This window comes from Saccostrea cucullata, unplaced genomic scaffold (assembly GCF_032062105.1).
Source record: "Saccostrea cucullata isolate Sc308-1 unplaced genomic scaffold, CSIRO_AGI_Scuc_v1 ctg12230, whole genome shotgun sequence".
In the NCBI taxonomy this organism is placed as follows: domain Eukaryota; kingdom Metazoa; phylum Mollusca; class Bivalvia; order Ostreida; family Ostreidae; genus Saccostrea; species Saccostrea cuccullata.
The window spans coordinates 4,375-19,512 of record NW_026922023.1 but is presented as its reverse complement, the minus strand read 5'-3'; the positions used below and the strand labels follow the sequence as shown (position 1 = coordinate 19,512).

At 32.4% G+C, this 15,138-nt stretch overlaps 2 long non-coding RNA genes across 2 annotated transcripts; both read left to right on the top strand.

The window, feature by feature from the left end:
* The first annotated feature begins 9 nt into the window (after positions 1–9).
* LOC134261070 (uncharacterized) lies at positions 10–6,892 on the top strand. Its single transcript, XR_009990717.1, has 3 exons — positions 10–390; positions 6,401–6,504; positions 6,644–6,892. It is a non-coding gene; the product is annotated as an uncharacterized LOC134261070 (long non-coding RNA).
* A 10-nt stretch (positions 6,893–6,902) lies between these two features.
* On the top strand, positions 6,903–8,268 carry LOC134261071 (uncharacterized). The gene is made up of 2 exons (XR_009990718.1): positions 6,903–7,004; positions 7,492–8,268. It is a non-coding gene; the product is annotated as an uncharacterized LOC134261071 (long non-coding RNA).
* The last annotated feature ends 6,870 nt before the right edge of the window (positions 8,269–15,138 follow it).

The window sequence follows — 15,138 nt, the reverse complement described above, 5'->3', positions numbered from 1 at the left end:
ATTGCCGTGAATAAGTCCTACGTTTATTGGTTTTGTTTACAAGCTTCAACATCAATAAAATTTCCTGCACATTTACAGCCTGTATCGTAAACTACACTGGAAAAAATACTTTACACACCGTTGTCAGCTCAGTATTATGTTATCCTCTTCATTCAAGTAATATGTAAATTTTCTCGAATGTAAAACGAACGACCTACTCTGAACAGTAACCCAAATATGGCACTGTGTATTCGGTTGAATAGCCAATCATTTCAAATCAAGTTGAGCGGGTCTGCATCGTTTTTTTTGACGAAGTTTGAAATCAGCGGTAATATTTTGATACTTCATCTAGATTTAAGAAGATTCTTGCCTTGACAACTGCTCGAACTCCCGGGTTGGCATGCTCTAAAGGTTTGTTTACGTAGCAATTCTCCCTAAAAAATAAATTGAAGAATTGAAAGATCAAATGTTCATTTTTACTTTCCTTTCTGCATTTAAAAGTTAATATGAAACGAAATTTTATTGCTTGTTTTGAAGAAATTAAAATAATCACATGCACACCCTCCCTCGTCAAAAGTAGAAGCTGTGACCTACCATTTTCTACGGGAGGTAATCCAATATAAAGTTAAAAAAAAACATAACCATTAGGAAGGATAACTCTATCTATAGTCTGTTTCTTTATTTCCATCAAGTACACTGTATATACTTAAGAAATAAGATATCATTTTTAGAGTTGCATTGGGGTATGACATGAAGTCGGTCACGTGATCAAATTCTATAACGCCAATGCAACTCTAAAAAATGATATTTTATTTCTTATATTTATATTTTACGTTTTCATTCATTTTACAAACAAATATAGGCATTATTTAGACTTAGATTTTGAAATGCAACGTAACGTTGCTATGACGTTATGTGACGTCACAGTCGGAACTTTCCAAATTGCACGTGCAGTTTGTTTTCCATACGCAAGAAAGTCTGATCATGTGACCGACTGCATGTCATCGAAAATTGAATTTCATTTTTTTAGTATTGTCATATAAGGAAAGACATTGGCAAATGTAAATATTGACTCTTGAAGGTTGATGTCATAATTCTGTTTCAGAGGTAGTTTGTATTCCCTGATGAGGAAAACTTGTAGAAGTCATTTTATAATAATCCGAAAAATAATAATCCAAGATGAAGATGATGTAGACTTGTGAGTCCAAAAATAGTGTCACTGTGTTATACAATAAATATGCAAGTTGAAGGAGTCAGTTGATGATAATGGGGGAATATTCCATGTTTTCAATCCAGTAGAAAGTGTAATTCCACAGTTTTATCCATCATGAAATAAATGTTAACTGGCAGATATCTTATGTCTATATCCAGAATGAAGTGTATGGTAAATGACTTTAGGTCCATGTTGTTATAATCAAGTATGAATTGAAGTGTAGATTCCATATAGCATTTCATGTATAAATTTGCAAATCCCTTCAACAGAGAGGTAAATTTCACAATTGCAACATATGTAATTATGTACAGGTAAAAATTATATCACATGGGATTCTGATATTTTGTTTGCCTTAAAGAACTTTTAACACTGTACATATCAATTGAACTAAATTTTTTAAATCAAAGCAACTGTTACAAATATTTAAATCAGTATGCTGCATAAAAGCCAGCACTTACTGATTATAACAAAGGGAGAACTTAAAGAGAGTCTATAATAATAAAAATACTAGTTATTTGAGGTAAATGAAAGAGTATCCAAGCTGTTTAAGAATTTTTAAGATTGTGGAAAAGTTATAATTAAGCTTCTAACATTTGTAAATCCTTTCATTTGAGTTGTGAATATAAAAAAATATATTTTCTTGAATTGCATCAGCTTTTAGGGAGAGATACAAACTGTATATTTATGTGGACCTACTTTTGTAGGATATGGTACAAGAAAAAATGTGAGGTTTATGCAAACAATAAGATTCTGTAGTGCAGAAAACCCGCGCTGACTGATTTTGTTCACAACAATATGCCAACACAGTCCAAATTAAGATTCCATTGTTTAGTATGTAAGGTCATTATATTGTACGAAATTCTTAGGATTCCAAGAATAGTTAAGACAAATGAGATTACTTACTATCATAGTAAGTTTAAATGGCAGAAATCAATGTTTTTATCCAATGGTATTTTGAACTCTTAATAATTTCTCATTTATTTTTCCTTTCATCAGTGCTGAATATCAATAAATGATAACTATATATATGCAACATCAAATAAGAAAGAGCTGACTTATATTAATTTCTTAGGAGCTAGGCTTGTTTTTGTGAAGAAGACCGAGATACAAGTAATAATACAAAAGTTAATACAAACAATCAGTTTCAGTATAGTGCGGAAAATCCCGCGCTGACTGATTCTGCTCACAAAAACTTTTGTATAAAAACATTGTAATAAATTGTAATTTACAATAAAAAAAATGCAAATCATAAAAGAAGACATTTGATGTTACATCTGGCAAAAGAAAATTCTTTTTATGCAAATTTTTGAGATTTTAAAATATATAAAAATCCTACTTATTAAAAATTGAAAATTTGTATTTTCCTGTGCAATATATAAATATCTTTAAAGTACAGGCAACTGGCTGAATTAAAAAAGTGAATGATACATATTTTGATAACTATTTTGGATGATTACAAAAATACAGAAAATATTGTTAAGGTTTTATGCCTAAAAATTTGACAGCCCTTACCAAAATATTGACCTTCTGGCAACATCTTCTGGCTTTATTGCCGCAATATTGCAGCAACATTCTGGCAATACATTGCCGCAATATTGCGGCTATATCGTTTTTCGTATGTAAATTAGTTTTGCGGCAATATTGCCAGAAAGGGGTTGCGGCAATATTGCTGCAAATCATGACCAAAATATTTTCTTCTGGCAACATCTTCCGGCATTATTGCCGCAATATTGTGGCAATATTGTTTTTTGTATGTAAGTTAGATATATATATATTGGTATTTAATAGAAATAATATGATCTATCAATCTAACAATTAACAAACTGTGCTGAGGAATATAACAAACAATAGTGAGCCACAGGGTCAATAAGAAATAGCTACTTCTGCTAAAAAATAATGTTGATCATCTGAGAATGAAAATCAAGATAAGTTTGTGAAACACTATGCACTTGGTAGCTATAAAGTTTGAAAAAGCTATTTATAGCATATGAGTCACAGTCAAGGTCACAAGGTCATTGATCTTGGTGTCATTTGAAAGAACTTAATTAGTGGAGTATGCATACTAAGTATGAAGTCTCTATCTCTTATAGTTCAAAATTTATGGCAGAGGATCAAAATGGCTATTTTTAGCATATGAGTCACAGTAAAGGTCAAATTGTCATTGACCTTGGTGTTACTTGAAAGAGTTTAATTAGTGAAGGGTGTATACCAAATATGAATTCTCCATCTTTTATGACTCAAAAGTTATGTCGAAGTTTCAAAAAATCTATTTTAAGTATATGGTCACAGTCAAGGTCCCAAGGTCATTGACCTTGGTGTCATTTGAAAGAACTTAATTAGTGGAGTAGACATACCAAATTTGAAATCTTTATCTCTCATTGGTTCAAAAGTAATGATGAAGGTTAAAGTTTACAAACAGACAGGACAAAAACAATATGTACCCCCGATCTATCAAGACGGGCACATAAAAAATGTTTATAGAAACAATATTAATATGCCACTGTGAAAATGTCCAGCAACTCTGCATTAATTTTCAAAAATATACATGCTTTAATTCATCTTTTCCTGCTACTCTAGGATATATAGACAAACAAGTCTGAGTAGTATGCATGCATCACAAGCACTAATTGAAACACATATAATTTTTCCAATTTTATCTCCATTGAATCATTCATCTCAAAAAGAATATTGGTTTTGACTCACCAAGTCTGATGATATGGAAACAGAGTACACATTCCTATAATTCTGCTTAAATTCTTTTTTCTAGTCATTCCACACTATGCAGTCTTACTACTCATCTTCACTAATCCCACTGTGCACAATTAACAACTCTAATTAACTTAATACAAGTCAGTAATGAAGCAAAACATGCTTGCCTTTGAATTCCCTCCACTTTATTTAAAAAGAGGAAGTAAATGACTGAGCATGCTCAACAAATGGCTCATGGGTAATCCTAGATGTTGCCAGAAAGTTTTTTTCTGGCAGCATTGCCAGAATGTCACCGGAAGTTGTTGCAGCTAGCGGTGATATTTCATTTTTTCTGGCAGTATTGCCAGAATGTCACCAGAAGTTGTTGCCGCTAGCGGTGATATTTCACTAACCCAAAAAGCTTGTTTCTGGTGACAAAAATGTGTTGCTGCAATGTTGCTGCAATATAGCGGCAATATTGCTGCAACAATTTTACTTTGGTAAGGGAGTTTCAAGTGACACAGATTCTCATTTTTATTACTAATTTTTTACCCCCTTGCATTGGAGTTGGAAGGGATATAGTAAGGCCAAGTGTGTTTGTTTGTACTTAATAAATTCTGCAATGGGAGGAAATGAAGAAAGAATGAATGTATGGAAGATAATTAATTTTTTGGTCTAGTATGAACCAATCCTGCATCCGTGGCGGTACCAGGGATTTAAATCCCTGCCGGCACAGCTCCAGACTTTGATGACCAATATAAGAAATTTCATTACAATTAGAGAAGACATTATAATTGTATTATTTCTTGAAAAATTTAGGATGTGGTTTATTTAAAGCACTTCAAAGTAATGTCCTTTTGATATAATGAGGAGTAACTTCACGAAGACTTAAACGTACACACAGGTAATGTTCCTTTGATATAATGAGGAGTAACTTCAGGTAGATTTGATTGTATACACAGGTAAAGGTCCTTTGAAATAATATGTACTAATTGCATGTGCACAGAAAGCAAACACATAATTTAATATTTACATTTGCTGTGTTTTTCTAGTAAGCCAACAGTGAGATTGATTTGAAAACCATTTTCGTGTATAGTCACACGTAGAAATATACACAGAGAAACGTGTGTTAACGTGACGTCACAATGAGGCTGCAGCGACGTTATTAAAAATGCAACGATATAGGGCAGGGAGAAATTAAAATATTAAGGATTTTTTGATTGGTTCCCAACATGTAAAATGTAAATATAAGGAATGCTTTTCAGTTTAGTGTGAATTATTGGTGTGTGAATCACACAGACTTGCACGTAGGCATATTTTTCCTGAAGCGCTAGCGCGCTTCATGAAATATGTCTCCGTGACAAGTCTGTGTGATTCACACATCAATAACTCACACAAAACTTAAAAACATTCCTTAAATAAATAAAACCCCTAATTAAGCAATTACCTTTTCAACATATATGGCACAAACACACTATGTCGATCCAATATGCCTTGGCTAAACAAAAAAAAAAATTTACATCACTGTATACAATCACAAATTATTATATAAAATATGTATTGTAAAAAGTTCCTATATATACTACATGTGATATAGGCCTAATATTGAAATAAACTATAAACAGCTGATTGAAAAGGGAGGTAATTTTGCAGCACAAAATACCACTTCCATATTTCAAAAAAATCTTTACCCAAGAGCGCTTCATTTATATAACTTGTGATTTTTCATATAACTTTTGTAAACATTTCCCCACTTAATAATCCATAGGTTGAGATAGGTTAAGTAGAGAAACATATGTAAATAATATTTTCTTGAGCCCAACATGTTAGACGTCTTTAGAAAAAAATAATTTACATTTAATTTAATGAACTGTACTGTAAAAACATAATAGAGTAATCACACTATATACCTGAAGAAATTAAACTTTACTTATAAAGACAATGCCACTTACCAGATAATATCCTATCATAGGAAACAAGAACACCGTAGTGGTGTGTGTCTGTAAATGCACGGGTAAACACAGGACCAGCACTTCCGCTGATTTCCAGTTATCGTTCGTTAACTTCCCCTAGCGGACAGCAGAAATGCTAGTTTACGATTTCCAGCCGTTTTCACTTTCACTTTCAGATCAGTACATTGTGCATGTTGTTAATGAATGAAACTAATCAAATTCACGCAAAACGACGCTTTCTATGTTATTTAATACTGCCAGGATATTAGATAAGTATTTTTGACAATTTTGGGATTAAATGTTTATGTGCGTCACTTAATATTCTGTAAAGGTGTATGAATTAAACAAGACAAAGAAAAACATATTCTGGAGTGGGACTAAAATGAGTAGTAAAAACCAAGTCATGCCGGGAATTTGAAACTTAAAACCGGATTTTTGCTTATTACAGAGAATTTACACTTTCAAATGTCATAAAACTTAGAGTTGGCTGAGAGTTTCAACTCCAAATTTGACAAATAAGTTTGTTTAATTTTGTATTTTAAACTGTGTCCATTTTCTTTAAACACAGGTATAGTGAATTCAGTATGCAGATTGTTGAAGGGAAAACATCAAGACAGGGCGAGGAAGACGACAAAACATGATTACCCAGATTTAGGATCCCAGTGTTCTTTGGTACAAGCACATTTTTATAATAAATTTCATGAAATCTGTTACTTGAACAAACGTTTACATTATTTAGTGCCTGACTTGCTCGGGAGTCAATATCATCATATATTTGTAAAAAAGAAAATGTTCAATTTCCTTTGTTTAGTCTCAAGCTACTCAGCCTACCATGAGAAAATTAAAAGATCTGTCATGAAGAAGAGGCGGGTTCTCAACTTTCATATTATAAATGGCTAATTCATAGCTATTATTTGTGATTGCATTGTGTATTAATTTTCAAAATCAATTCATTCTTTGGTGACCATGTGCAGCGGTTTGTTTCAGACTCATAATTTTTTATAAAAATATTGACTATATTAATTTGTCCATATGCAGAAAATGTTAATCACTGTATGAATTCTATTTCAGCATGATTGTCATCTTCAATTTGAGGGACTCTCACCTAAAGTCCTTTACTGTTCCATATCAGGAAAAAGTTCATGAGCTGAGACATGCGATTGGAGAAAAAGGTACATATATCCTAAACCATAGCTTTAGTATCATTCTGTATACATGTACAGCTAAACTAAATATGTAGCACTATATTGTTCTCTTTGTAAACTGACAACAGAGTAGCCAGGAAACCTATGATTTACCAATATTTCAGGGATTTATTCTTTGTTTTTGTATAGTACCCTTAAAAAAAAATACATAGTTCTCAAATTGTAATGTATAGGCTTTTTGTGATAAGGGATACATGACCTAACCATTGATTCTTCATATGAAATGTCAATAACAAGAGTTCCACTCATTAAATTCATAAATTTGCATTTTTTGCTTTTTGAGGTTAAAGGTCATTTTTAGAACTTTTTATTTATAAATTAGGTTGTTTCTTGTTTTTATTTTTATAAATCATGGTTACGGTATTGTGAATTCTGATAACACAAACGCCTTTGATAATATTCATACTTATGTGTGGCACTGAAAAAATACTTATAGATTTTTTTTTTCTTTTAGGAAAAGCATTAGGAAAATGCCTGCTTGGAGAAAAAAGTTTTGGACTCTGAAAAGGGAGGTGTGACAAAAACATTTTGACAGTTGTTGATTTCCACTAAAAACAATATCCACAAGAAAGAGGACATAGTTTTATGTTGATTCACAACTTTAATTCAAGAATGTACAGTTGGTTTTATTATTAAACATGTCAGTGACACATACAAAACAAACATATTCGTGAAATGTACTCTGTCTTTGATATGTATGTAATTTGCAGGATAGGATGTGGGCAACATATACTGCCAAGAATCTTGATGATTTTGATCTTATGTTTGTAAAAAGAAATGTTTTGTATTGTAATAAACAAAGTTAAAGTCAGCTTTTTTATTTAATTTGTATATTAATTATGATGTTTACATTTCTGCAACTTATCAATTTGGAAGAAAAAACTTTATATTTATAATTTGAATAAGGCTTCATTCACTGGAATGGAAAACAGAGCTTATTAACTTTTGTGGTTATTAAAGATGGTATTTAATTAAATTTAAGGTTAGTAAATATCAGATTGTGGTTATTAAAGATGGCATTTAATTAAATTTAAGATCTGTAATTATCAGATTTAATATATCCTAAATACTGTGTTTAATGGTTGTAAATATTAACTTTACTTTTTTGTAAAGTCAAGATAAAGTGGGACATTACATCATATTTAAGTGCATGTAAAGTTAATGTAAAGGTTACCTTTTCCAACTTTGACTTTTTTCAGAAAAGCCAATTAAAGGCATTGTAAATAATAAATTTACATTATCTTTACTTGTTTTGTAAAGCCAAATTTTCACGCAGTGTTCTTTTCCGAAGCTTTAATTCTCGCTCTTTATTTTCATCAAGAATTTGATCTAATTCTCTTTCCCGTAATTGTCGTTGTCGTTGTAGTTGTTGTTGTCGTTGTTGTTCTAATTGAGCTCTTCTCTGTAATATTTTAGCATTTTTTTCCCGGAGCTTTAACTCTTGCTCTCTTTTCTCATAAAGAATTCGTTCTAATTCTCTTTCCCTTTTTTTCCATTCTAATAATCGCTGAGCATGTAACTGTTTTTCTCTAGTAGAATCCATGACCCCCCCAGGCAGGGAGCTGGATCTGACAGTAGAATGAGCCGAAAGTCGGAGAAAACCTGTATTTATACAGTGGATGACGTCACAATGCATAGGTAAGCACATTTTTTTGCACACGGCCCTAAACAAACTTGAATCGTTGCCAAAATCGTAGTAGCAGCGTTATGAATCGTAGTAGCAGCGTAGTGTATCATGTAAACATAGTGTAAACACACCCCTATATTTAGGGGGCTATATGTACTGAATTGACCCGGCTATCCCCCACAGGGGCTGTACTCTCTTGACCCACCTATCCCCCACAGGGGCTGCACTCGCTTGACCCGGCTATCCCCCAGGGGCTGCACTCGCTTGACCCGGCTATCCCCCCAGGGGCTGCACTCAGTTGACCCGGCTATCCCCCCAGCCCCAAAAAGTGCACTCAGTTGACCCGGCCATCTAGGCCGCTTATACTACTCACCTGGCCTGCGGCATCAGTCATCTTAGTTAATATAATTCTCGAGAACTGTCTCTTGGTTGAAGTCTTCTTCCCTCTCTCTAGTTCCATGGGTGTAAGGGCATCCCCTCCTCCCTGGTCCTGTACTGGTACATGTACTTGGGGTTCTCATATTTTTATTGATACTGTTGAATCCATCACCCGCGCTTGGAGGTTTCGCAGTGTCCGCAGCTGCTATTTCATCATTCCATTCCCCATCTTCAATCTCATACACAGGCTTATAGCCTGGTTTTGTCTCCTTTTGCAGTTCTATTTCCCCAATCCGCAAGCACTCGGTCTGTCCAAAATCTCACAGGGACTCACCAGGTCGACTTTTCCTTAATTTGACATGTGCAATATATCTTTCTTTCGTTGCTCATAGTATTTCTGTACAGTAAGGGGCAATTCATGGGCATAACTCTCGGCCTGTCCTCGCAAGGTGCTAAATAGAACTCTGCTAGATTTCTCGGGTCCACATAAGTTTAATTCTGAGATGTTTTCGAAATATTGTAGAAACTCGTCCCAAACATCATCACTGGCCCCTGAGAAGGTCCTCCTTACTGGGTATTCGTTGGTTCGTTGACCAGCATTTAGTGTCATAGGTCTATTTGAAGATGTCCCTCCAGCCATAGGAAATTCTAAATTGTACTCAAGTCCCTGAGGAGACTGATTACCCAAATAAGGAGTAGGGCGTCCAGATTGCCCAAAAACTTCAGGTTCTTCACACGTACCTGTAGGGGCGTTAGGTACACTGCCACTAGTATGGGGTGTAACATTGGATATCAAAGAAATTTTCCTTTCCTTACTGGCATTCACCAGACTGGATCTATACTTCCATAATACTCTGATTACCGTAACAAGGAATATCATACCTGTTATCGATATTAGAGAAATTACTTGAGATTTCTGCACGATCTTGTTTTCTGGAAAATAGATTCAGGTCATCATTCAGAGAAAATTCTATCAAAGCAAAGAGTACCCAAATAAATAGGATTCTCTTTAAGCTTGGCCTTGGATTTTACTCGTTTTGAACAGAACGGGCCTGCGAGCTTTGCCCGAACTCCTGAAAGTTAGGATTTTCTGACACTACTCGACTTGTGGGCTGCAAACCTGTTCTACGCCCTGTATCGACCCCTTTTCCAGAGTCATTCTAAGGAGCTGGACTGTCAAAGTACTGTCCTGTCTTGCTAAGTGTAATTCTCTTATGTACAACGGGTATTTCCTTTTCAAACTCTGTGCTTTCTCCTTCCTGTGTAACACATAAAATACTTTCTTTAGATCCCATCGCTGCCACAAATTGTAATATTTTTTTCTCTATGGGGTGTTTGTTTTTACCTGCGTCACAAAATATTGTGGATTGTTTAAGATAGGATTTTAAAGTTTGGGACCAATCGCCCAAATGGGACATAATAGTGCGTTTGGAATATTATATCCCAGATGGGCTATGAATTTACAGTGCAAAAAAATATTTTGGCTATAAATATCATAATTCCACATCAGGACACTTTAAAAGGAATAACCTTTGGTTGATAAGTTTTCCTGTATGCCCATTGTTTAGGAGATTGGTCCCTCGGAAGTTCCATAACCTCGGGAATAAATCTTCCAAACTGTAGGGTTGCAGAAAACTTTGCTTACCAAAAATTATTCATACTTGGATATTTTACTTGAAAAAGACACTAATGGTAATCTAACAACCAAGCTATATGATAAACGTGATGACTTTAACTTTTGTATCGTCAACTTCCCTTACTTATGCAGCAATATACCTTCATCACCTGCATACGGAGTATTTATATCTCAGCTGATTCGATACGCAAGAGCATGCTCTACGCATGAACAATTTCTTAAACGAGGTAAATTATTGACAAGCATGTTCCGTCATTCGTACGAATTGTTTCATGTACGAGCTGTCAAATAAGTCTTAGAAGCCATGCGGTAGCATTTCTGCTGTCCGCTAGGGGAAGTTAACGAACGATAACTGGAAATCAGCGGAAGTGCTGGTCCTGTGTTTACCCGTGCATTTACAGACACACACCACTACGGTGTTCTTGTTTCCTATGATAGGATATTATCTGGTAGGTGACATTGTCTTTATAAGTAAAATTTAATTTCTTCAGGTATATGGTGTGACTACTCTATTATGTTTTTACAGTACAGTTCATTAAATTAAATGTAAATTATTTTTTTTCTAAAGACGTCTAACATGTTGGGCTCAAGAAAATATTATTTACATATGTTTTTCTACTTAACCTATCTCAACCTATGGATTTTTAAGTGGGGAAATGTTTACAAAAGTTATATGAAAAATAACAAGTTATATAAATGAAGCGCTCTTGGGTAACGATTTTTTTGAAATATAGAAGTGGTATTTTGTGCTGCAAAATTACCTCCCTTTCCAATCAGCTGTTTATTGTTTATTTCAATATTAGGCCTATATCACATGAAGTATATATAGGAACTTTTTACAATACATATTCTATGTAATAATTTGTGATTGTTTTCAGACTAGACCAACCAATTAATTATCTTCCATACATTAATTCTTTCTTCATTTCCTCCCATTGCAGAATTTATTAATTCATTGACAAGTACAACAAACACACTTGGCCTTACTATACCCCTTCCAACTCCAATGCAAGGGGGTAAAAAATTAGTAATAAAAATGAGAATTTGTGTCAATTGAAACTATGTCAAATTTTTAGGTATAAAACCTTAACAATATTTTCTGTATTTTTGTAATCGTCCAAAATATATAGTTATCAAAATGTGTATCATTCACTTTTTTAATTCAGCCAGTTGCCTGTACTTTAAAGATATTAATATTGCACAGGAAAATACAAATTTTCAATTTTTAATAAGTAGGATTTTTATATATTTTAAAATCTCAAACTTTGGCATAAAAAGATTTTTCTTTTGCCAGATGTAACATCAAATGTCTTCTTTTATGATTTGCATTTTTTTTAAATAAAATTGTAAATTACAATTTATTACAATATGTTTTTATACAAAAGTTTTTGTGAGCAGAATCAGACAGCGCAGGATTTTCCGCACTATACTGATACTAATTGTTTGCATCAACTTTTGTATTATTACATGTATCTCAGTCTTTTTCACACAAACAAGCTTAGCTCATAAGAAACATAAATTTTAGCTCTTTCCTATTTGATGTTGCACTTTATATATAGCTATCATTCATTGATATTCAGCACTGATGGAGGAGAAACATTTTATAAAGATAAAAACATTGATTTGAGCCATTTAAATGCACCTTTAGTCTATATCATTTGTCTTCATTTCTTAGAATCTGCCTAATTTCTTACAACACATTGACTTTACCTACAAAGTGATGAAAGCTTAATTTGGACTGCGTTGGTAAATTGTTGTAAACAAAATCAGTCAGCATGGGTTTTTTCGCACTATACTAAATCTTATTGTTTGTATAAACCTCACATTTTTTCTTGTACCATATCCTACAAAAGTAGGTCAACATAAATAAACAGTTTGCAGCTCTCCCTAAAAGCTGATGCAATTCAAGAAAATATATTTTTTTATATTCACAACTCAAATGAAAGGATTTACAAATGTTAGAAGCTTCATTATAACTTTTCCACAATCTTTAAAATTCTTAAACAGCTGGGAAACTAGCTTTCATTTACCTCAAATAACTAGTATTTTTATTATTATAGACTCTCTTTAAGGTCTCCCTTTGTTATAATCAGTAAGTGCTGGCTTTTATGCAGCATACTGATTTAAATATTTGTAACAGTTGCTTTGATTTAAAAAAATTAGTTCAATTGATATGTACAGTGTTAAAAGTCCTTTAAGGCAAACAAAATATCCGAATCCCATGTGATATAATTTTTACCTGTACATAACAGGGATGGGGTAATTGAAAAAAGTAATTGTAATTGACTGTAATTAATTACATTTTTGGAAGTAATTGGATGTAATTTGTAATTGAACATTTTTTCAATTACTTGTAATTGTAATTTAATTAATTACACTGAAAAAATACCATGTAATTTCAATTACTTTTTCAATTACATTCAATTACTTTATATAATATACATACATGATACATGTACATTGTCAACATGACCTCCCCATTATACTGTCTTCTATTTTATTGAAAAATTTATCCTCAGTCCTTCATTTAAACAGTTTATTTTATAATTTTAATGTAGTTTCTTTTTAATCATTATATAAAATTTGATTTTTTTTGTTTTATGTTTATGTAAATTTTGCACTGTCATTTTGTTCTTTTCATGCAGCTAAGAAACACACATAATTCCTTATATTTCAATCTCTTTTTTTCATCAACGTAGAATATTAAGAATGTGTGTGTCAAGAAAAAAAGGAATATGTGTAATTAATGAAGTTCTGTCTTGTTGGTATTACCAGAGATAATTGCCCTCCAGATCACAGCTGTAAATTGCAATCAAAACAAATCAACCCCTCTAAAGACATATTCATTCAATGATTAAGATGACAAGGCCAATGCATGGGGATAATTATTTCTTTTAAGAATGCTCTGTTAGTTTGAGAAAATGAACTCTCAATTTGATAATTATTTTAACATCTATCAAAACAGAATTTTTAAAATGAATTTTGTATCTGATGTTTGGTACAAGTATTATATAAATATGAAATAGAAATTTTCAACATAAGTATAGCAATTTAGGAAGTTAAGGCTATATATTTACCTTTAAAAGAAATATTTAATTTGAAGGGTTATAGTTGACACTTATTTTACTCTATTAAAAATCCCCTGTTAATCAAATATCATAACCCATGCAATTTGTGTACATGTTGGTTTCGTGCGGAGGCAATTTCATCAAACTGAACTTGAATAGATCTTTACTGTTTTGTAAATAAAAGTTTTGATTTAAACCACAAAGATAAACAATGCCTATTTGCATATTACATGTATTATATCTTGTTTTGTTTGTGCAGAGGCTGCGACTTTAAGTGAATGATCTCTGTTCTGTATATTCACTTGATTATAAAAAAAAATTCCAAAAATTGAAAATGTAATTTGTAATTTAATTAATTACTTTTGTAAAGTAATTGTAATTTAATTAATTACATGTCTTAGAAAGCCTGTAATTTAATTGTAATTTAATTGAAGAAAAAGTCAAAGTAATTGTAATTTAATTAATTACTTTTTAAAGTAATTGACCCCATCCCTGGTACATAATTAGTATGTTGCAATTGTGAAATTCACCTCTCTGTTGAAGGAATTAAATTTGCACATTTCTGCATGAAATGCTATATGGAATCTACACTTCAATTCATACTGTATTATAACAACATGGACCTAAAGTCATTAACAATACACTTCATACTGGATATAGACATAAAATATCTTTTTTTTTAACATTAATTAATGTGGAATTACACTTTCTACTGGATTGAAAACATGGAATATCTCCCATTATCATCAACTGACTCCTTCAACTTGCATATTTATTGTATAACACAGTGACACTATTTTTGGACTCACAAGTCTACATCATCTTCATCTTGGATTATTATTTTTTGGATTATTATAAAAATGACTTCTACAAGTTTTCCTCATCAGGGAAAACAAACTACCTCTGAAACAGAATTATGACATCAACCTTCAAGGAGTCAGTATATACAGTGTACTTGATGGAAATAAAGAAACAGACTATAGATAGAGTTATCCTTCCTAATGGTAATGTTTTTTTTAAACTTTATATTGGATTACCTCCCGTAGAAAATGGTAGGTCACAGATTTTACTTTTGACGAGGTAGGGTGTGCATGTGGTTATTTTAATTTCCACAAAACAACCAATAAAATTTCGTTTCATATTTACTTCTAAATGCAGAAAGGAAAGTAAAAATGAACATTTGATCTTTCAATTCTTCAATTTATTTTTTAGGGAGAATTGCTACATGCGGCTGATCTGTTGTTTATGTCTTGATTTTTCGGAAGATTAGGGAAAATCACTGTGTAAGTAATTGAATACATCTGTAAATTTGTTCTACTATATGAACTTCATTTGATGTGTAATGCATAACTGCAGTCTTGAGCTTAAACGGTAGAAATTTATGATTTTTTG